The following is a 23,206-nucleotide window of genomic DNA, read 5'->3' as shown; positions in this document are numbered from 1 at the left end:
TTGAGCTGTAGTTTAGATCTAAGCAGTGCTCTAAGGTTGTACTTTAGTAGCTGCTTCTTGTGTAGCTTATCCATTATTGGGTCAAGTGAATAGAAATGCTTTTGTTGTCTTGAGTGGGTTTTGGATCATACCAAAAGGAGGACATCAGATGGCCAACTTATTGCTAGTATGTTTGTTAACTGGAAGACCATCAGACACATTATAGCTGGTACACAGTTATGAGCCAGATGAAGGCAGAGCTGCAAGTCCCCGAGGACAAGATGCTAATGATGAGGACTAAATGGGAGAAGGCCAATTTATCCTGTTAGATAGGAGGAATGTCAATGTTAGCACAGCTGCTAACATACCCTTAACTCTTAGTCACGAGCCTGAGGTTCTAGGAGAGCCAGAGATAACAAAAGGTGTCCTTGAAATCCCCTAAAATGAGCAGCCTGTAAATTATTGATAATAGCAAGACGGAAAAGGGGGAGAAACAAAGGGGAATGTAGCAGCTTTGTCCCCAGTAATAATAAAAAAGGAACAGATTATCTTTTCAAACACACATGCACCCCAGACATATAATCCCCTTTTATCTGATACTGAGAAGAAAGATGAGACCTCCAATTTTCTTGAAGGGAAGAGATAAAACACTGGGAAAAGAAGTCAGGCAGATCTCAGTTCAGTAGATTTTACTCATTTTCTTCACTTTATCCCCTATCACTGTTGAGTTAGCAGCAGTTCACAGAGACATTAATGAGGGGACAAGGTTGAAATTATACAGATGGGCCAAATTCTCAGTTGGTGTACATTAGTGTAGTTCAGCTCTCTTTGACAGAGCATGACTGCCTTAGACCAGGTGGAAAGTTAGCCCATTAGGGTCTAGAAGCCCTGGGGGGTTGGATTTGGAATCTGTCACCTTTCTCATTTGACTTAAATTTGTTTCTTTTTGCACAATATTAAAATGGAGAAGTATCCTTTGCTATACTGTAAGGAAGATATTATCCTTTCTGCTTCACTTGCCTTGAGATGACTTTCTTTTTAATGGAGCCAGGGGTTTCCTTCTTTTCCCCTAAATTGCATGCAAATACCTTTTTGTGTCTGTCACCATGCATATGCATGTGTGTGTGCACACCAGTGCGCGCATTTTTCTTTCACAAGCTAACCCAGGCTCCAGAGGGAGGCTGTTCCTTTAATTCGCCAACTGGAAAAAAAAAAAAAGTGGAAAGCTTGCCTTCAGGCATCCCATTACAGTGGAATGAGCAGGGATCAGGATTTCTCGCTCAGCTATATAAACCCAGCAGAAGCTGGCTGCTCTAACCACAATTTGCCTTACTGTCAAACATCTCTCTCTCTTTCAGACACACACACACACACACACACACACACACACACTCTCTCTCTCTGTAAGACAAGACAACTTTTCTGAGTTTTGACAGGACAGCAACAAAGTGGGAAGCTGGAAGGTGACTTTTACATCATATTTATTTCATGGAGGCTGTTCACAGTGGGATCTAATCCATATCAGGGCTTATAAAGTAAGTCTTTCTCATTGATTGCTGAATTTAAAAAATCCAGAGCTTTTTTTTTTTATCTTGCAATAATAGATGTCTCTTGTGAACTTTACAGTCAGTGCTTTATTCATTCTGATCTGCCAGGCATCTCATCTGGGAATGTTTTTCTTTTATGGGGTGTGCATGTACATAGTTTATTTTCTGATGTCAGATACACTCAGATAAGTTTCTCATTGGCATTGGTTTGAGCAAATGAATGAACCAATGAATTAGTGTTGGAATGTTGAATGCTAGATCTGTGGTTAAAAAAGAAATGACAATGGGGATAGAAAATGAATTTCAGATTGAAGGTGAATTCCTGGGATGTACTTGGCCAATCCAGTAATTTGAGTATCTCCCCCCAACCCCACTTTCAGATCGACTCCACTTGTAAGGCTTGGACCTGCAAATAACTTCCACCACTACACACTTGTATAAGTTGAAAAGAGTTGGATGTTTCTATTTTTAATTCACCAGGTGCATGCTTGTTTGCTTTAAAGTTTTGGTCACCTTGCTCCCTCCCTCTCTGAGTAAAAGGTAGCATCCAGCTGTCTTGAAGTATGATAGACAAAGGGAGGCTCAACTGTTATCTTACTACTAGCTACATGGGCATTTTGAAGGCAGGGGGTTGAAATCCTTGGTGGCCATAATGAACCACTTCACATACTGAAGTCTTTGTACTATACAATCTTTCCTATGCTCATTACTTCCTTGTGCTGCATTACAGTCGTCAGCACAACTGCCTCTTCAGCAGTTCTACTGTACTTAGTAGCCAGGATCTTGGCTTCAGTCAGTGCAGCTGGTTGAGAGATGGTTGGAATATTTGGCTTTAAGAGCTGAGTGCTACCTACTTCCGAACTCCATGCAGTTACATTATTTTTTGCAGTTTTTCCAGTGTGCTTGAGAACTTTTTATCTGGCTACTAGGAAGCACTGTTTCTTGGCAGATATTTTAAAATAGGTCAAAATCTGCATTGCACTGGCCAGGTAAAATGTCACATTCATACTGCCTGTAGTATAAGTGGAAAACCATGACATAGTCCTATTGTACAACAGAAGACCTATATAATCCAGAAGCACAATAAATGTTTTCTCTACACACTTTCCCCTTTATGTAAAAGCTGGAACAACAGCCAACAAACTGGACAGTAACACAATGACTAAGGCAGAAACTTTGTTGTACTTGCTTTTTCAGTTCATTTAACAAATTTCCCATTAAATAGTGGGTATTAATTTTACAAACTTCCCCTTTATATGCCTGAATAAAGTAGCGTAGAGAAAAAAAAACTTCTGACTAGTCAAGTTAACATGTGTAGTTATTTATAAAATGTCCCCTGATTCATGTCCAGGTGCCTGATTTTGCCTTAGAGTGCTTTGCAGTCATACCAGTGGAAAAGCCTGTAAGTGGTACATATTTTAAGGTGCCTTAATGATTATAGAGTCTTCTATAATGGGACACCTAAGGAGAAAAACCTGGATATGAAATATAAGATCTCTCTTTGTTGTTGCTCATAAGTGTGAAAAGTAAAGCACACCTTAAGTCAGATTTCTCATTCAATCATCTCACACAGTCAAAAATGTGATTCATTCCAACCTCACTATCATGAAATTTTGGAGGCATTGGGCAGTTACCAGGGAAATCATGGAAAGTCTCCTGCTAGTCTACTTTTTTACTTTCAGCTCAGGAATGAGCTTGAATCTGAAATGAGTATGGGGATTAGCAGCTGTAAAAAGAGCAGAATGAGAAGGGGCAAGGTAGAAAGAACCCCTTTGTGGCTCCCACTGTCATGGTCCCATTACCATTTATTATCTGCAGCAAATTACTATTCATTTGCCAGCTTTTCTCTTCATTAGTTTCTCTTTTCATCCCAGAGAAGATGCTTTTCAAGTTCTAGTCCCTAATCCTAAAACTACCAAGTTACTTTATCAATGCCTTCCATACAGTGGGAGAACCATATGATCCACTGGAAAGCATGTGGCCTGCACATTAGAGCACTGCAGCTTGTCTGACAGCAAAGCTGGTGTCCTTTAGCAGAGGCATGATCCAGCACAGACTGCAGTAATAGCCCGAATAAATGAAGCTCATAACAGATTCCACAATTCCATTGAGCAAGCAATGATGCATGCCCCATAATATCTGACCTGCAGTTCCCAAAGTTAATTCCATCAGCTGAAGTGGGCAAATTTAACAGGAAAATCTATTTTTCAAACTCCACACGTGGATCTGAGCAGATCATGCCTGCATCCCTCCTGCACACTCCTCCCAGAATGAAATTAAGTGAAACTATCGTGTTACCAGAATGGAATTTCCAAAGGTGTTTGAAGTTCAGACAACAGCGGCTTATTCTTCCTAACACTGCCTTTTATAAAATGCCTAGAATAAGCTGAGATCCTTTTCACATATGCGGATGTTCTAACTTACTTCAACAAAACTGTCTTGATTTAAAGATATTCCTCCCCTTGTGGATACACAAGCCTGCATTGGGTAAAAGAATCTATAAGATGGGATGGATGAATCAAGCAAACAGAGGTATGAAGATGAGATGGAAATATAGCTGGGCTTGGGTGCCAAAAGCTGAGTGGCTTCATGCCCTTAGGAAGTATTATCCTTTGCAATAATGGTAACCTATTACAAACATTTGCTATTTCTTTTGATGCTGTGCAAGGCACATGTAAGAACGCTTACATAGGTTCATATAGTGCCTTGAGAGCCATGGAGGAAAAGGCATTCTAGAAATGCTAATTATTAGTAATCTAGTACATGTGATTATGTGAATAGCAACCATTTGGCATAAATACGTGTTCTCCATTGACTGTGAATCATCCCAGTAAAATTTAGCTGATCATAAAGTGAGATCTGGATTCAAATTTTAACTTGGAAAGACATGAAAATGAATTGTGTGGGCTCTGGCTAGTTACCTGCAAGACACTTTTATCTATCTTAAACACTCAGCACACAGTTAAACATGAGAGACTTAGAGAGGTTGAAAATTACTCTGGCCTGAAGTCTAGGACTCGATCTATTCAACATTGGAACGATGCCATCAAGGAATTGCTAAACCAAAGGACCAATGACAGTTTTAAGTTCCAGTATCTCATAAACCTTTAGACCTTGAAAAGCATGATTTATGTCACTGGAAAGTTAAAAATCTCAGTTTTCCAGTAAAAAGCATTTGTTTTGATGTCTGGCAGATGGTGAGATATTAGACTATAAAATTATGTTGTGATTTATCATCGTACGTTCTTCCTCTACTTACACTGGTATGCTTTTTGGCAGTCGTATCTTAAGAACTGGTAACTGCCATAAATAATAGTTTATACATTGTATAATCCTTAAAATATTGTTAAATATTGATATCTTTTTTTTTGCAGTTTTAAAGGTAGTGGATAAAATGTTATCAGAATAAGCATGTTATAACTACAGTAAGAAATTAAGGAAGATGGTAGCCAGAATAAAAGGATTTTATCAGCCACTATGCCATGCCATTTCAGAGTCGTAAATGTTATTGGAAATGCAACCGGAAAGTATAAATAATGCTAGGACCAGTTAACTTTTGTCCTGGATTTGGAAAAGAAATTGTTTTAAAATACTAAAATAAATACAAAAGTAGTAAAACACCTCTGCACCAGGAGTGAAAAAGCAAAAACTTATGTTGTATGAGACTTCATTTCATGAAAAAAATGTTTTCAGATCTATGGATGAAAAGAATTGAAAAAGGTCTGATCCAAGCCCATCAACATCAGCTCCCTTTGGTTTAAGTAAACTATGGGTCAGACCCTTCTAGACATTACTGTTGTAACTACTGTTACACAGCTGCAGAGTCTCACTGGGTTAGAAGCTGTAAATACACAGAAAGAGGAAGTTTCTGCCCCAAATTGCCTACAGTCTGAGCAGACAAGACAGAAGATCTGTTATTACCGATAGTTTTAAAAGTTCTTTGTGTGATGAAAAGAAAAGAAGGCGAAAGAGGTCAGTTCTTTGAGGAAGAAAAGTACCGGAAAGAAGCAAAAAGAGCAATTCTTGGATACAGCGCTGAGCTCTCTCAGCTTCCCCTGAGCTCTGGGGTTTATTCAAATTAAACTTTCCTGGTGTAGAGTACTTACTGTCCACTCGTGCGTTCCTCCTTCCATCCAATCAGACTGAAGTTAAATGCCTTCCACATGTGGGAAAAGTTAAAAACCGGGCATTCTTCCAAATGAAAATGAAATCCTCCAAAGTGTGATGTAACTAAGCTGCACAGAGTGCTGAAGCTGGGGGTACAGAGCCTGTCTGACAAGGGGTGTCTGTCAGTCTAGCAGGATGTGTTTAGATGCATAAAAAAAGCACTTTATAAGGATCATTATACCAAGCAGGGAAAAAAAAGCTGGCTTTACCTCTGGTTTTTTTTTTTTCTAGCACTAGCTAGTGGGAGAAAAGCTATTACAATATGTGTGTAATTTGGGTTATTTATATTTCATTACAACTACATCCGATTAAAATGATCTTTTATTGGGTTTCCTCTCTCTCTCCCTCTCTTTCTCTCTCTGTGTGAATTACACATAGAAAATCCTGCACTTAATACACAAAGAAACCCTGGGCCATGTCCTTAATTAGTCTAAATGAATATAGCGCCAATGACACTGAAGGATCTAAGCTGGTTTTACACCAGCTGAGATTATGTCCCATGAATTTACCTTTAAAAGGTAAGGTCTTACTTTTTTGTCTCCAGAGCCAATGGGAATGCTGTCCCATATACATACATATCTCTGACTCACTTGTAAGTTGAACTCAAAGGACAAATACATCCTAAGTTGATGCAGACATTAGAAATTTCCCCAAATTCACATCCTTAATTGTGTTGCCACTGTAGTTTCAATTAACTAATCTTGGATGTTGCCAAGCCTTAAGAACTTCGAACCAGAGAATCCCTGTGTGTGACTAGCCTGTGGCATTTTGTATTCTTTGGGAAATGGTGAGTAACCTTGCCAAGTTTGCATTCAGTCATCCATCACATAGCCTACTGGAGGTCCATTCTTCCTTAGCAATAGGGGAGTTCTGCTTCCTACTTAGAAAGATTACTCACACAGAAAGCTCTTTCCTTGTAACCAGAACTGCACTAGGAGCAGAAAGGAAGCTTTCTTCAATTCATATAGATGTTTTCCAAACCTCCCACAAAAATGATATTGTTTCATGATTAAAAAGCATATTCTTTTTAGTAGCTGTCTAAAAAGAGCATGGCAAGGGAATAGAATTTTTTTTTTTTTAAACCTAATCAAATCATAGGAAGGGCAAAGGTCTGGTATAACGACTTGTTTCTTCCCTCCCAAATGCAGAAATGAAGCTGGCATCAATATGCAAAGTTAACAAGAGACTGATTGCCTTGCCTAGGTCACTTAGGGCATTTTTACATGTGTTCTGGGATGCCTGGGGGGCGCTTTAATTAGTGAGCTGTGCTAATTAAAAGCACGTGATCATCATGTGTATCAGCATCCCTGCACTGAAAAAATGGTGGCAGAGAGCTTTGAACTAAAGCTCATCATTTTTCAGCATGGGGATGCTGATACACGTGATGCTAGAGTCTGCTGGAGTGCCTCAATTTTTGTGCTCCAGCAGCTTGATTAATCAAGTCTACTGCAACGTGCTGGATTTCCAGCCCATCGGACCGGGCTCCCTGCACTTGTATGGGAGCCTTTAGGTTCCTTTGAGAGTTGCAGCCACAGTGGCCCTGATTCAGCAAAGAGCTCAGGCACATGTCCATAGTCTATGTGGAGATCTGTTAGAGTTTGCATATGCATAGGCATATGCTTACATTTACGTCCCTTCACACCTGTCTGACACTGTAATGTAACCTAATGGTGGATGTAAATGTAATTCAGTCTGATATTAAGGCACCTTTGTCTGCTAGAACTTTGTGTAGGGACTTCAGTGTAGCCAGCAGTCAGGCTTTTGGCATGGCTTTCTTCCTCCTTACAGCAAGTAACTATTATCAAAATCCTTACAGTGCCAATCTTGGCAGGCAATAGCAGAAAAGATTGCTTTCGAGGAAAGCAATCCAGTTTTTCATTTGCAGTGGCCCTAAAAGCACTATCTAGTGGGTAGGTTTGCCAGATGATTTGAGGGTTGCCATAAAGACTGGAATACAGGAGGCAGTATTAACTGTGCAAGAAACCAAGTGTGAGATGAAATCTTGCAGCTTTGATTTTCAACCTAGGGTCTTTAGATTTGGTGAAGAGCCTACAGTTCAGACTGAATCTGGCTTCTAATTAATTTCAGTGGTCCTGTATACAACGCTATGTAAGAAATGTATGGAGATCCTTCTGGGCACAGTGAAAGGAATTACAGCATAATCACTCCATTGCAATAAATGTGAGGACAGTGAATTAGATCAAACCCTTAGGTGCAGATTTTAAAACCCAAGTCCAGTGTGCTCGGAAAAGATAACAAAATGCTCAGTATCTACTTTTCCAGGTTTCAGAAAATGTTCAGAATCCGACATGCCCGCCTGCAATCACAAAGCTCACTCCTGAGGAATCTGGCCCCACTTGAGGCCGTTGAGCCTTTCTAAAATCTTCCTTCGTTGTGTTCAGGAGGGACTGCAAGGCCAAAAGAGAAAAAGATATGGCTTTCAGTACGTAGCTATCCCTTCCTGTTAATGAGCCTCATGCAAGTCAGTTTTTTTAATCATGGCCTCTATTTCTCTCCTTGGTTGTTTTCATTATAGTAATTCAGGACTGACTTATGCAGTAAATAGAAGCTGTGTGGTATCAGCTTCACTTCAAAGAACAGGATGCAGAGTTAGTAAAAGCAATGGTGTCATTCTTATTGCTGCAGAATCTTGGCACAGGACAGAATTTCCAGGAAGACTGTGGTGTTTCCTATGCTGAGCTTTCTCTTAATGAGCTTTGCATCAACTTTTTCCAGAATGACAGCCAGTTCAGTGTTTATAGGAGGAAATATCATCTCCAAGCCAAAGTGTTTATCATTTCCGATTGCCAAGAGTTAACTAAAGGGTTGGATCATATACTCTGTAGGTTAACAGGTCAGTTGCATGTCCCCAGTAGAATTTATGGAAGATCCAAAGAAAATGTGATATGCCAAAATGGTTCTTGACAGGCATGGATTTACACTTTTTTGGTCATTTTCAGCCTGATTTATATTTGGGACATTTTTTTTTTTAGATTATTTCACTATCATGTTTATTTTCCTTGCTACTATTTGCCTTTGAGATGGAACTGCCATGGTCATGTTAGAAATGTCAGTTTATTAATATGCAAATATTTGTTCTGTTTTGGTTTTGATCCCTAGGAATCAGCTTATTAACTCCTTATTCACAGTGGTCTATAAATCTATATAAATTAATTATTTGGTGAGAAGTTCCTAACATGTATTGCTCTAAGGCTACTAGTCAGGTAAGTAATGATTCAATAGTGTATATAAGAGGCTTACAGTCTGGGCCTAAGTTAGTGGCATCTGCACCTCTTGCATATTTTCTGTGCATTGAAGGGATCATACCTATGTTTCATCAACTGCAGTGTTAGAAATCTACTTCACTTCTGCATGTGATTCAACAGGACAGCTTTCCCCCAGAAAGTCTGATGAGCTTAGAGAACGTAGGCCAAATTCTCTGTTGATATAGATGCATCGACTTCAGTGGAAAACTAGCAGAAAACTTTCCTTTTCAGATTCCAAAGCTCAGGTTGCAGTCAGCCATGGTTCCTGAGCAGACAGATCCCAAGTTGGGATGCTAGAGAGGGGATCAGAGTATTCTTGGTGGAGGAATCTCAAGACTCCCAGCGGCTCAGAAGAACCATGATCTGTTGGCATGACAAGCCAGGTGGAGGCTTCTGTCGGAGTGTAACCACTATCCCAAACAAATGCTTACTTGGAGTTATGTATATGTTTAAAATTCCCATTGCATCACGGACTAAAAACACAGGCTTTACAACAAAGCACAGAGGTACAGCTCAGCTTGGGCTATTTAAGGAAGTTCATCCTCTCCTCTTGTGTTCAAGTGTCCTGCATCCACTTCGCTCCATGTTTTTATATACAAGTACTTGGCTCTACATATATATATAATCTAGTTCTCCTCCTGGAAAAAAGAAATCCTGCCTCCCAGCTCTTCTAGGGTTGATTTAGCCCATCTTCTAATTCTCAATGATATTTTCTGTTCCTCACATAAAACACCTAAGGAAGGATGTAGGATTCCACCCTGGGTTTCCACAGATGCAAGCTCTTGATTTCATAATATTTGACAGAACTAGGCCAGGCAGTTGTCTAGCCTGAGGAATATAAAGGGATTTCTAGGAATTCCTTCTGTGGTCTCATGAGTTTGAAAAATATGCACATTCCCACAAATTTAAAATACTAGTACCAAGGACAGAGTTCTCCCTGTCCAAGCAAACCACAATTTTTGTTAAGTAGTAAGAGGTCATCTCAAGGGGCAGTGTGGGGGTTGGCCTTGGAGAAAGACATAAGCCTGGTGGGAGGGAACCAGTAATACTTTGCATGGATGAGAGCAGTGTGCATGTATGATTGAGGTCTGAGGGACTCAACATCCCCGAGATGTCATTTGCAGAGCTGGAATAAGTGTGCGGTTAAAACGAAGGAAAATTACAAAGTGCAGTGCAAATAACTACCAACCGACACTTAAAATAGCCTTCTGCCGCCCAGGCAATTGCCATCCTAACAATTCAAGCTTGTCAGACACTTTGATACATAATTCCAGGACGGCATACATATAAAAGAATAATGTTTTCTAGTTGCAACTAAATCACAAGGACAGAAGAATTCCACTTTGCTTGCCTCTATATACAAAAGTCTTTCACATCAGCTAATTTAAAAATGGGAAAGCAGATTGTTTGGCTTATGGAAACGGAGACTGATAACTTCATTCTAGCTTTATGACTCCAGGAAGCACTTTAAATATTCTAAACTAATTTCATCCCTGCCGTCACTCCATTGACTTCAGTGGAGGTCTACCACAAATTCCTGTTTATGTCATTCACCTTTTACTCCAGACATGTGTTTAATGTGTCATGGCTACAGTATAAATACTTACCTCATGGCTCTTTATTTTTATATGATCCCATTTTCTACTAAATAACAGATAAAATTACAAGCCAAATGATTTGATAATGTAAATCCACAGAGAGATGAATTCTGAACAGTGTTTTTGTAGGCTGTGTGAGTGTATAACCTCACCCATTAATACATTCCTTGATAATGTCAGCATTTTGCCATAGGTTTTTAATAATACATTAGAACACTATTTTTAAAAGCCTGTGACTACAACTGTTATGTTTTCACTGTGATAAGAAGCAAAATCAGAACTGAAAAATTTAATTACAAAAAAATTGCACTCTTCTTTCCACAACTGTAAATAAGGAATAAAGTACATTGGAGGCAATCTGGACTTGCACCAGCCTACCTAAGGGTAAAGATAAGGAATCTGATCTGAAAAGCATAGCAATAGCAAAAGACACCCAGCCTAGATATTGGAGAAAGGGGTTCAGCCTGTAAGAAATAAGTTCAGAGTTACTGGATAAGTTTTCCAAGTTCCATTTTGTTTTTCAATGTATATTTATATACACGTATGTATAGAAAAATACATATTGCTATCAGGCTGGCCCCTTCTCGTCCCCACCCCCCATATACCAATATTGTTAGTTGCAAGAAAAATAATTTAAAATACTGAGTCTGGCCACATGAGACTATCTACATTCCAGAAAGTAGAGATTTTATTTCTTGTTCTGATGCACTTGAGCTCTGTGGGATTTGAAACCTGGTTCTAAGGACTTTTTAATATAAAATGTATAAGCAGTCCTTGAACCCAGGACTGCCTTTTCTCTCTAGGCCAGAGAGTTATGCTCTCTCTCTTCCCCTCTCAGTCCCAAAATATCCTTAAGTATCCCATGCACAGTGGAACAACCAAATGGGAAGGGCTGAATATCCCTCTCCAGTTGCCTCTAACTCCAAAACCACCTGTACCTAGAGGTTAGGGTATTCTCTTTAAAGATGAGGAATGTGATTAGAATTCTGTCAAGCCGGGGAAGGAATTAAGCCCTGGGTTTGCCACATCCTGGGTGAGTGCTCTAATCGCTGAGCTCTTGGATAAAACAATGAATTTCCTGCTCCACCCTTGAAAGAGTGGGCCAAGCACTTACCTTCAGGAGGGGTCCAGGCTCTGAATCTGCCATGGAGAAAGAAGTCTTGTGGAAGCACTATTGAATTTAAACTCCCAGATGAGCAAAATGTAGGACACACTCATGTCCTCAGCATGGTCTTCTTGGCTTCTTGCTCAGTGTGCTGTTTTTTGGAGATCTCCATTTCAAATGCCAATTAATTTCTGACCATTATATAAATTATCTAGGTGCTTAACTCAGGCTTATGGAGTCCACTATAGAGCTGGATTCCAAAGATTTAGGCATTACAGTGCTCAAGGTGAGTATTTGGATCTGGTTGCAAGTTAGTCCATCTAAGTTGGTGTAAAATATATACTATGGGAGGGAGAAGCAAGTTTTAGACTTTCTAATCTCATTTGGATTTACTGGACTGAATTCTGCTCTTTTCTGCATTGGTACAAGTCTAGATAACTCTGTTGAAGTGTAAATGAGAAAAATTTTGGGGACTCGCTCTGAATTTGGCCCATTGAAATTAAGTGGCTTGTTCAGCATGACTCAGTAAATAAAATAAAGTGAAGGCAAAAGTTCTTACTTCTCAGATGCTTATTTTCCATTGGTCTAAAAAGCCCTTTGCAGAACAGACTGTTGAAAGTCTGTGGCTGGTTTTGAAAGAAAGACTGGGGTTTCTGGAGCTGAGACAGAGCTTTGTGTTTAAATTTATGTAACTTGCTGTGATTAATACATAAAAGAATACAAACCTCATCGTTTGAAACCGCATCTGTGAAGTGCTCAGAATAACTCAACAAGAAATCACTAATACCTACCAAAAACATAAGAGCTCCTGACAAAGGGTAACTTGGCAAAGAAACTTTCCAAAGACAAGTTTAGAAAACCATAGATCTTTTCCAGCTATGCATACGTCTTTGCTGAAAGGAGGGAGAGAACAAAGAAGTGAGCAAATATTTTTGCCATTAGTAAGGCTTTATTAAAAGTTACAAAGCATAGCTAGGAGGCAGCAATGATTTCTGGTCAGTAATGAAGCACAAGTGTTGCTTTGGCTGTGATATTTCTTTTTATATTATAGAAAAATGCACTAATCATAGCTTTAGCTTATGTGAGCACTGCTTATGGGCCTAATTCCACCTTCAGCCATCCTGCAACTCTATATCAGACTTTGGAAATTAATGGCTAAAACTGACTTAAGTACTGCAAATCTAAAGGGTGGAATCTTAAAAGGAGACAAAATAAAAGGAAGGTGCAAACACAAACCAGCTTTCATTTCCATGGACTCGTTTTGAAGAAGACTATAGTTCTGCTTCTGTTTTTAGAACAGGGCCATTTTTGTCCAACTTCATCCTTTTTGTTGCTGTTACTAATCTATATTCTTTGTCTAAACTGTATCTGCCAGAGGCACTTTTTTGCAGCTCTGAAAACTACAGTAGGAATAGAGATTGCTTTGCAGATGAGTAAAAAAAAAAGAGGAGGGGGCTTGGTAAATGCATAGTTCCCTCTTTTATTTTCTCTCTTTCACTCTCAATTTTGTAGCAAATTGCTCTAGTTGGCTGATTGCTTCATACCCTGCTGTGTCTCTGAATGCAGTTCGAAGGCACCCTACTGATCCACTTGTTTTGTTTCTCTTTTGTAAATTCCTGTTTCCAAAAATTGACGCTCAAATATCTAAGCTCTCAACAAAAACCGAGCTTCGCGCACAGCCTGGATTTCCTGCTAACGTATTCCTCTTTCCATGCAGTGGGGACTACATTAAGCGTGAATGATGGCGTTAGCTCTGCCATCTGTGTCCCTATGAATTCCAAGTTCCCATCTCTGAGTAATAATATATGCTCTCTGATTAAATTCTGCCCTGTAAAGAACCTATAAGTTGTGGCTTGTTTAAAAATCCTTGTGTGGTTTCAGTTGCACATTGTATTCTTCTTCGCTTTCTGTCCACAAGCACAAATCATGTCAGCTGTTTAACACCATATGGCAACACTGTGATGTCACATGGAGTTAAACAGCTGACATCCTTCACCATAAAGCCAAGGTGAGTATATGCATCTCAGTGCATGGCCACACATACAGCCTCCTGTAAAATGACTGCTAGGTTCAATTGACAAAGTGCTTGGGGATTCTTTTAGATGGAAAGTGATTATGTGCATATATGTATTAGTTTAGCTAGATGCAGTTTACAGTGCAATATTTGGATTTTGTTTCAGTTAGAATTTTCCTCCAATTATATTGTGTTTGTCTTTTGGCTTTTCTTATAGTTGACTACTCTTATAATTGGCTACTCTTATAGTGTCTTTCCTTACATTAATCTTCTAGATTTGGTCATTTACTGGCCATGTTAAAGAAGTTGGCTCCAAGTAACGGCTCCAATACATTGTTGGCAGTCTCATGGTGCTTTGTCCATTCTCTTTCTCATCAGGATTTTTTCCCTGATGCAAAAGATATTCCTGTATTAGTAATTCTTTCCCCACGCACTGTAGGGAATCAGACAGTTTTATTTTATTTACATACTGGCATTTTATGGTACCCTTCTATAGAGCTATATATAAATTCTATTTATCTATATATAAATTCATGGATTTTATAGGACTGTGCTATGCTCTGGTCCTCAGAGCACTTCACCAACATCCATTCATTAAACTGCATGGTCTCCCCTATTAAACTGAGACAGAATGACAGAGCCAAGAAAACAGGAGCCAGGAATCCTGGTTCCTATTCCCATGCTTCAGCCACTAAACCATGCTGCTATTAAACCAGGGCTTGTGGGCACTTTCTGTAGATCCTGCTGACAGTAAATGGTTCTTGGTGAACTCAAGCCATCCAAACTTCTCGAGCCAGCTCTGTTTTGCTTTATTTTTGGTTATCGTTCAGTCAGCCCCTAGATTGCAGACCCTCAGCTGTGAAGCTGCCATCAAAAGTACTGTCCAGTGGTAGCTTTTTTCTGAAACTGAAGAATTCTTTGTACCGTTGAGCTTGAAAATTAAAATGCAAAGGAAATTGGATTAGAACTGACCTGGAATGCATCTAAAGAAAAATGTTATGATTAAGGGTAAATCTGGCTTGCAGGATGATACAGGAGCCACATGTAAAACTAAACATGAATCAAAAGAGCTTGCAACATGTTCCCTGGCATGATGAGATCTAGTTTTTCAACTCCCAGGCTTGAAATGGGAGTATAGAGGGTGAGCTATCATTAGTACACCACAAAAGCAGGAATCTATTATATAGTGGGAGTGTTCTGAAAACCTTCTTCTCCCCTGAACCCCATTCTTTATGTCACAGCAGATATGTACACCATTTGGTCAAATCTAGAGGGCATTTTCTTCTTTTTTCTGGCTGTTTAACAAAACACAAATCATACTGGAATAAGGTGGCTATTATAGATTTCATTTAAGATATAAGGAAAGAACCCTACTCTTAGCACTCAGATTTGGAGTTTAAACAAAGACCTGTGCCTCTGCCACATCAGTCAGGGAATAATTCCCAGTTTGCAAAATCTGTGCTTTTTATTGAAACTACTTTTTAATTTTCTGATTTATAGTACTTACAGCATGAGGAACTGAGCCATTTCTATCTTTAGATAGCTCTCTTCATCTTAGTATATTCGGTAGTTTCATTTCAATTTGGTTGATCTGCACATCTTTACAACACCCAAGGACCTATTCCTCCTTTTGCCTTAAAAAAAATCTTAAAAAATAAAAGGGACAGATTCTCAACAGATGTAAATCAATGGACTTCCACTGAAAGCAGTGCCACTGTGCTGATTTTCACCAGCTGGGCCAAAATATATATATATTTTTTTTAAGTGACATTTATAATGCACAAAAACAAATCCAATGAAATTAGAAAGTCTAGAAATTGTAGTACTCAGGACCCCATCCCTTCAAGCATTTCAAGCTGTTTGTCTCACATCTTGTGCCAAGATTGTTTTCTGCCAAACACCCGTGGGGTTCATTACTAGTCATTCTGATAGTTTATTGTGAAATGAGCAGAACATGCCTTGGAAACATAGAAACTGGTGCCCCAAAGGGTGGTGAGAAACAGGAGAGTGAACAGACAGTGAGACGACTAAATAGATATGGGACTTTGGATCAAATGCCAATATTTTAGAGAAGTGATAAGAGGCGTAACTTCCATTTGGATATCTATTTGCATCTTTAGGTGCCTAAATAACTTTGAGAAACTCATCCTCTATCCCTAAAAAGTAGGACTTGAGCATTTGGATAAACCAACATGCTCTTTCAGCAATGTGTTAAGTAGTCGTATCTTCTTATCAAATTCATTATCTCTCCTCCTCCTTTTTTTAATGCCTTACTTTCCACACTGCTTTCTAAAGACAGCAGGATAAAATTGGGTGCAATTGGTTGAAAACATGGTTATGGCCCCTTTTTAGGAACTAAAAAAAATGACATTTTGAAAAAAAAAATCCTTTTTCACAGACATTTATCCATTTTGATGAAAATTTTGTTGGGAAAGTTCCTCAGGGGAGGAGAGAGAGAGATGGAGAACCCCTGCAATCTATTTAGGATTATCACTGCATTTTCTTAAAAAAGAAAAAAAAACCTGCTATATTTCTCTGAATACATTTAGTTTTGACTAAATGGAACTTTTAACAGAAAAAAAGATTTCATAGACTTGTTTTCTGCCAGCTGTACCTACTACTTAGTAGTCATGAATCACAACCATCCTCTGCCAGGTGTTTCTTTCACAAGGTATTCCTGATGAGTCCCAATCTAGCCATTCGGGCACTCAGATGCTACAGTGATGAGAATGGGATAAAACCTTAAATAAAATACACAGGCAAGGGGCTGAACTCCATTTCCAGAAGAGAGAATCAAACATGAGATTTAATAGCAGGTGTTTCACAATTTCTTTGCCTCCTTGAGTCCCCTAGGCAAATTATTATAAAATACCTATGGCTCCATTATTTGGGACTCTGTTCAGATTGGACCTCATAAGCAAACAGATCTGGTTAAAGACACAGATGTGAGTCCTGTAGGGAAAAGACAGATATTACAGAAAATCTGATGGCCAGTAAGTTATGGTTTGCTCTTCCTTCCTAGTCAGTGTTGAAGTTGCTCCCCAGAATGGTGTTGCTGGAAGTACCATCCAAGCTGTACAGTGCAGGGGTCTGATCCAGGGCAAAAGGTGCTACTTTTAGTGTTCAGGTCAGACTGGGCAAATCACAATTTATCTGTGTCAAAAATAAAAGAAAAAATGCTGTGTTAATTAGGATCCCACCAGTACAAAAGGATTCTGTGTTCTGTCCCATAGGTGGCTGCATAGCAGTGGCAATTCAGACTGATCTTGTAATGTTTGTACAATTTAGAAAGCACACCGGGATTCTTCATTGCCAAATATGCTATAGAAATGTGCATCATTATCATCCCCAACAGTGGTGGGCCTTGTAGAAAAGTCTAAAGTAGATTAGTATCTGTGAGTACCACTTACCATTTGAGAACAACAGACCTTTCTATAATGTCCCCTTTCCCATATTATTGTCCTCTTTTCCTTTGTCAGATAAAGTAAAGAAAAAGAAAAGCAATCTATTTATTCACTTCTCGATTCTGCGCTGAGACTGTTTTTTAAAGACCCTGCTTTTGTGAGTTTAATCAGATGCTTGATAACAGACAAAGCTTTGCTAACTAGCATCGAGGTACAAAGAAGCCCCTTCAGAGGATCACATGACCTCATCGGCAGGATTACTCTATCGCATGAATTCAGACTCAATTGCACAACCAAAATAAATGTTACGCTCAGCTTGCAATGGAGCCCTTTATTCCTCTCCATTTGGTAGGGAATATGCTTTGCCAGTATCTTCCGTGGTGACTGGGATTAAACAAATATGGATAGTCAACAAAAGAGGCAGATTTTCTTGGTTGCAAATATCCTGCTTTGCATTCACAAACTTCTAATCTTGACCTTGATTTTGAGCATCTGTCTTTTTGGAGGGCCTGAGTCCTGGAAGTAACACCTGATGGCACAATGGGCCTAGCTTTCTTATGCAGGTCCTACTGGCTTTGTTGGTTTTCTTAGCTGCTTTCAATCTCAAAATGAGGCCCAATGCCTCTGAGAGTGCATGAGGGTACACAGAGTTATGATATCAGTAACCCCTTCACCAGGGTGCATCGTCTGCTCCTCCCACATGTAGAAGTAGGGAAGTGGAGCTATTGTCTTAAGTTGGCTCATAGAAAGCTTTCCACAGAGCTCTAAGCCCTACTATACCCCAGCTCTTGTAAACTGTATCTGAGATTTTCCTAATAGTTTCCAAGATACAGTTACCAACCAAGCATCTTAGTCCCCAAAGTGCTTTGTCAGTCTTTGAGTAGGATGACCCAGATTTTGTTTGGTGTCCTTGCATGAGTGGAAAGGGGCATGGAGCATTTTTACTTCAGGCCATATCCAGCCTGGACTTGAAGCTGTATAGTTCTTCTTGGAGGGGTATCATTAAGAATAGGGATGAAGAGGTTTTGTAGTCACCTAATATATATCAGAGCCTGCCTATATGCTGCACAAAAAAGTGGCAGCATCCCACCAAGTCACAAGCTGGAGACACATTTGGTACAAGTCCATTTTTACATAGCCAGGATCTCAGGAAAATATTGGAAAACAGTGTATCTGTCATCTCCTGTTAATGAAGTAACGCAGACTGAGACATCATTTATTTGACTCTAATTATATACCATTAACACTATATTACATGACAGATTAAGTATCAGATCATGAGGACAGAATGACTAATTCTGAATTATGGATCCAAATCACTTGAGGATTATCTCTGTTTATCCAGAGCTCAGTAAATTGCCTTAACTCCAGTGGCATCAGAGACGAGATTTTAGGAGCTTTTTGATACTTGCGTATCCCCTCCTGAAATGGGTCCCCTCCTGAACTTGGATGGATATATATAACTATTGTGTAATGCCATGTTATATGCTTCTTACATAAATGTTAGATGCAAAACAAGACAGACAAGGTTCTTTGAGTAGCTGTGATATCTTTTATCACACTTTTAGCTCCTCTCATTCCTATGCCTGAAGAAGGCACAAGATTCCCACAAGATTCTCTCAACTAAATTGGAGGGCACTAGGCTGGACCAGTCTACAGTGAGGTGGGTGGACAACTGGCTTAAAGGCCAATCCCAGAGAGTTGTAATCGAAGGGATTGCCTCATCCTGGGGGTCCTTCTCCAGTGGTGCACCCCAGGGATCTGTGCTTGGACCCATGCTGTTTAACATATTTATTAATGACTTGGAGGAGGCAGTATAAAGCTCAATGATTAAGTTTGCAGATGATACTAAGCTGTGGGGAAACATGAACACATCATAGGACAGGCTAAGGGTCCAGGATGACCTTGACAGAGCAGTTTTATGGGCAGGGTGGAATCAGAAGAAGTTTAGCAGGGAGAAGTACAGGGTTTTTCATCTGGGTAGGAAGAACCTTCACCATGACTACATGATGGGTGGTGGTACACTGGCTGGCACAGCATCTGAACGGGACTTGAGGGTCACAGTCAACCAGAAGATGAACATGAGTCAACAATGCAATGAGGTTGCCATCAGGGCAAATAAAATTGTGGCATGTATCAGCCGATGTGTGGCCAGTAGATCCAGGGACGTGCTTCTCCCTCTCTATTCAGTGTTGGTGAGGCCACAGCTGGAGTATTGTGTCCAGTTCTGCATACTACACTTCAGGAAGGATGTAGATAAGCTTGAGAGGGTACAAAGAGGGGCTACCCATATGATTAGGGGCCGGGAGGATAGGCCCTATGAGGAGAGACTCCAGGAACTGGGCAAGTGCAGGTATCAAATTTAGGCATATATAGTTAAAGCGCATTAACACACATGTAGACACATTAAAGCACATTGACGCTGTGTGTGAGGACTGACTTGGGACACAGCGTTAATGCACTTTAATACTTGCACATGTAGATGCCTGCCTAAACCGACTTAATGCACATTAAGCTAAGGTGCATTAAATTTAGGTGCACTTAAATGCAGGTGTAGACATGCCATAAGTGAGTTTTCCCTTAGTAACTCCATGGGAGCAGTCAATGTGCTATTGCTACATATCCTTTGCATGGATGCAGGATTCACTCTACTGCATCTTCTAGTTGATGTAGAGAGGGGTTAGGGCCCATTGTTGCACTCGCAACTGACCTATCCCTTTGAAGAAGGTAGGGTGGCTCTAGACTAAAGCTTCTCAACCTTTTTAGACTCAAGGCTCCCCTCCATAACTTTTCTGAATTTAGCGACACCCCATTTCAAAAACAAATTTTACTCGTTTTCTGACTATGGAAAAATACTTCTGTTTCAAAGAACTGAAAAAGACCACAACATGTCTGAATATTTCTGACACTCTGGATTCCTATTTGAAATCTTTGTGTTTCTCTTGTGAATTGTGTGCAGGTGTTTGCACACTTAACAGTACTAATATTGTGAGGCACCCTTAGAAAGCATCTTATGACTAGAGTGACCATATGTCTTGGGCAAACTGGGACACTCCCATCTTCTATAACTCGGCCATGGCCAGTTGGTCAAAAGTCTCAGAGTCGGACAGGGACAGGGAGCAGCGTGGTTCGGCAGGCAGGCGGCTGGGCAGGCACCACTGCTGCTATGCCCCAGCAAGGCGGGCATGTTCTCGCCCTGCCCTTCGGTTACCTGTGAAGGCTTGGTGAAGAAAGACCTGATATTCAAGTAGGAAATTTCTGATTCCAAACAAGTGCCTGTTGCAATAAAGAAAATGCCTGATACAGAAGAGCACAGATGTGCCAGCATCCTTCAATCTACACTGAAGAGGTGGTTGTTCAAGTGGTTGGAGCAATGAAGCAGAGTATGTTTTACTCCTAAGGTTTGTATCAGTGGGTTAGTCACATCCCAGTAGGATCATCTCCCTCTAAGAAAGCCACCTCACAGCTTTTTTTCTGTAAGGAAGTTGAGGAGGGGCAAGGATTAGTGGCTTTTAAACTTAGGACTCCATGGACCCCCTCAATAGATAATGGTGGCACAGTACTGCTCCTTGGTCAGGAAAAATCTTGGAAAGTAGGTTCTGAGGAGTTTTCCTTCTTTCTCCCTTTCTGGAAGAGAGTCTTTGCTTTCTTGCCAGCCTTGCTGTGTGGGTGCAGGAGATGTTGAATAGTACTCAAACAGAAGTCTCATAAATGGTAGCACAGAGTTTTGCCACTAGGTTAATCTCATTTTAATAATGTTAAACGTGGGTTTGTTATTTAATTTCCTCCAACGGTAGCTGGCTTCTGGAATGACTCCAAAGGAAGCATTGCAGTCTGTTCTATAAATAATTACATAGGCACAGCTTTAACCAGAGTATCTTATACCCGGCAGCCCTAGACAGCATGGTAGTTGTTTCAGAGCTGATCTGCTCTAGTGGAGTATATAATTTCCAAAGACATCTCATTTACCTTCTGAACCACTGTTCTTGTCTACTGTGTTAGCTATCTATTTAGGTGAGCACTGAATAGGATTAACCCCTTTGCCACTAGCTGTAGTCACACCATTATCATTTATACTGTATTAGCATCTGGAGAGCCTCATCTGAGATCACAGACATTTTCCATTGTGTAGTTACACATGGTATGAGACAGTCCCTAACACAGAGTTTATAACCTGAATAGGAAAACAAAAGTGGGTAGCAAGAAATATCGTTCTAACTGCACATATAGCAAACTAAGCCAGAGAGAGAATAAAGGTTGGTCATTTAAAAGGATCCTAAGGTCAGGAAATCTCATTCATTTTCAGTGGGATTTAAGTGTCATAATCCGTTAAACTGTTTTGGAAACAACAGCCTAATTTACTCAAAATCTCTCCCAAAATCAGGAGGTAAGTCAAACCTCCTGGATCCTGGGATAGGATCCCCCAAACCAACATTCCTTTGCATTCATGCTTCATTGACGTCGTTGGAATGCTGCGGTGTTCATCGCAACAGTAGCTTGTCCAGACTGCTTCTGTCTGGTATGCTCATCAGTGGTTATATAGTCTAAAGGTACAGGCACTTAAAAGCATATAGGAAATCTATTTATTGCATGTTTTCAACAAGATTTTTTTTCCCCTCAGTGGACCTTATTTTTGTTTAATTTGCATCATGGTTGCTCATAATTTCTAATGTTTTTTTGGATCATTGATGATTTTTGTACTTCTGATGTTGGAGAGAAACTATTTCTGAAGCATGAACACTTTCTCTGAACTCATTCAGTGAAGAAAGGCCAAACCCTTTTTTTTTTTTTTTTTGGAAATACATGTTCTCTGTCTGGGCTCCTAAACGACAAGGATAAATCTAGGGTCAGTTTCCATGGCTAAGAATACAAAACTCTTGCAGAAATAGTACTTTATAATGGAATCATAGAAGTAGTTTAACTGGAAATGGCTGCTACACACTAGTAGATTTTGTTTCTCAAGGGGATCATTGTGTGTTTTATCATGCAGAATTTGTAATTGTTCCATTTACATTTTTATGGATTCTGGCATTTGCGGGGTTTTTGGATTTTTTTTTTCCCTGTGGTAATGGCATGGTGATGGCTTTGAAATACAAGACTCTGCTAAATTCTAAATTGTACACAAAGCAATTAATTTAAACTCCTTCCAAAACAGCCTTGGCTATGTCTAATCCATACGTGGCTTTTCAAGCAGGATCAGGCAGTTTGAAATTAGTATTAATCCAAGTGGTTTAATTTAAACAGGATATGCAGTAGGAGCTGTTAATCAGAAACTGTTCAGCTGAGCCTGATAGAAATGTCATCTTAGAGCTCAATGCCAAAGGTAAAACATAATGGCTAAGAACAGACTGTCAAAAAGCCTGAGGCTGAATCGATTCAATCTTCCCAGCTTAGTATAAACTGCATAGATTGAACCGATAAGCAAGTGAACAGACATTCAGTTTTGATTCTAGAAATGCAGACACATGCCTGCAGTGGCCCAGGCCAGAAGCCGGAGGCTGCTAGAGCACATGTCCCTGCTTGGGCCAAGGTCTGCCTCCCCACCCTGTGAGGGGGCACTTAGGGGAAAGTGCAAAGCAATCTGGGATGCTGGGGGACTTTGTTAACTTGAATGTGGAGGGGATCTGGGACAGAAGTTCAGTAGGCTGATTTAACCTAAATCTGTTAACTCTGATGCTACATCCATCCAGGTTTATCTTAAAACCAGTTTCAGACATTTTGAAAGTGGTTTATGTGCACTGAATTTCTGTTGTGTTACAGCTCTGAATGGGTTCTGAATCACTTATACCGGTTTATGTGTAATTTTTGGCCCCAGCCTAACTGGAATTTATAAGTCTAATCCTTAGGTCCATATGAGCTCAATACAGGATCCCAGGGATTGGATTGGGCAAGAGGTATTTGTGTATAACTATTAATATTGCTGCTCTATAGGCGCATCTACACATGCATTTACTTCAGCCTAGATTTACTAGATTTCACCCTACAGCGACATAGCAATGCGCTACATCACTGTACAGCATGCTATGGTTACATAGCAATCGTGAAGGTCTACATGTGATCACCAGCTATGTTGGCATAGCGACACGCTTCCCCAGTATAGTGTGCCACTATGGTGACATAGCTGGG

General features: G+C 39.9%; 1 protein-coding gene across 7 annotated transcripts in view; it reads left to right on the top strand.

Annotated features, from left to right (window-relative positions):
• The first annotated feature begins 1,279 nt into the window (after nucleotides 1-1,279).
• The window catches only part of TNC (tenascin C), an 85,621-nt gene continuing 63,694 nt past the window's right edge, over nucleotides 1,280-23,206 (top strand). For 2 of the 7 annotated variants that reach the window (XM_019475645.2, XM_006276969.4), the window contains exon 1: nucleotides 1,283-1,514. The gene's annotated coding sequence lies outside the window, so the exon portion shown is untranslated. Of the gene's footprint in view, nucleotides 1,515-23,206 lie in introns of all 7 variants that reach the window. The other 5 variants (XM_019475648.2, XM_019475646.2, XM_059715562.1 and 2 more) reach the window with 4 other exon arrangements.

This window comes from Alligator mississippiensis, chromosome 12 (assembly GCF_030867095.1).
Source record: "Alligator mississippiensis isolate rAllMis1 chromosome 12, rAllMis1, whole genome shotgun sequence".
NCBI classification, from domain to species: Eukaryota; Metazoa; Chordata; order Crocodylia; family Alligatoridae; genus Alligator; species Alligator mississippiensis.
The sequence above is the reverse complement of the archived record's forward strand: the minus strand, read 5'-3'. Positions and strand labels throughout refer to the sequence as shown.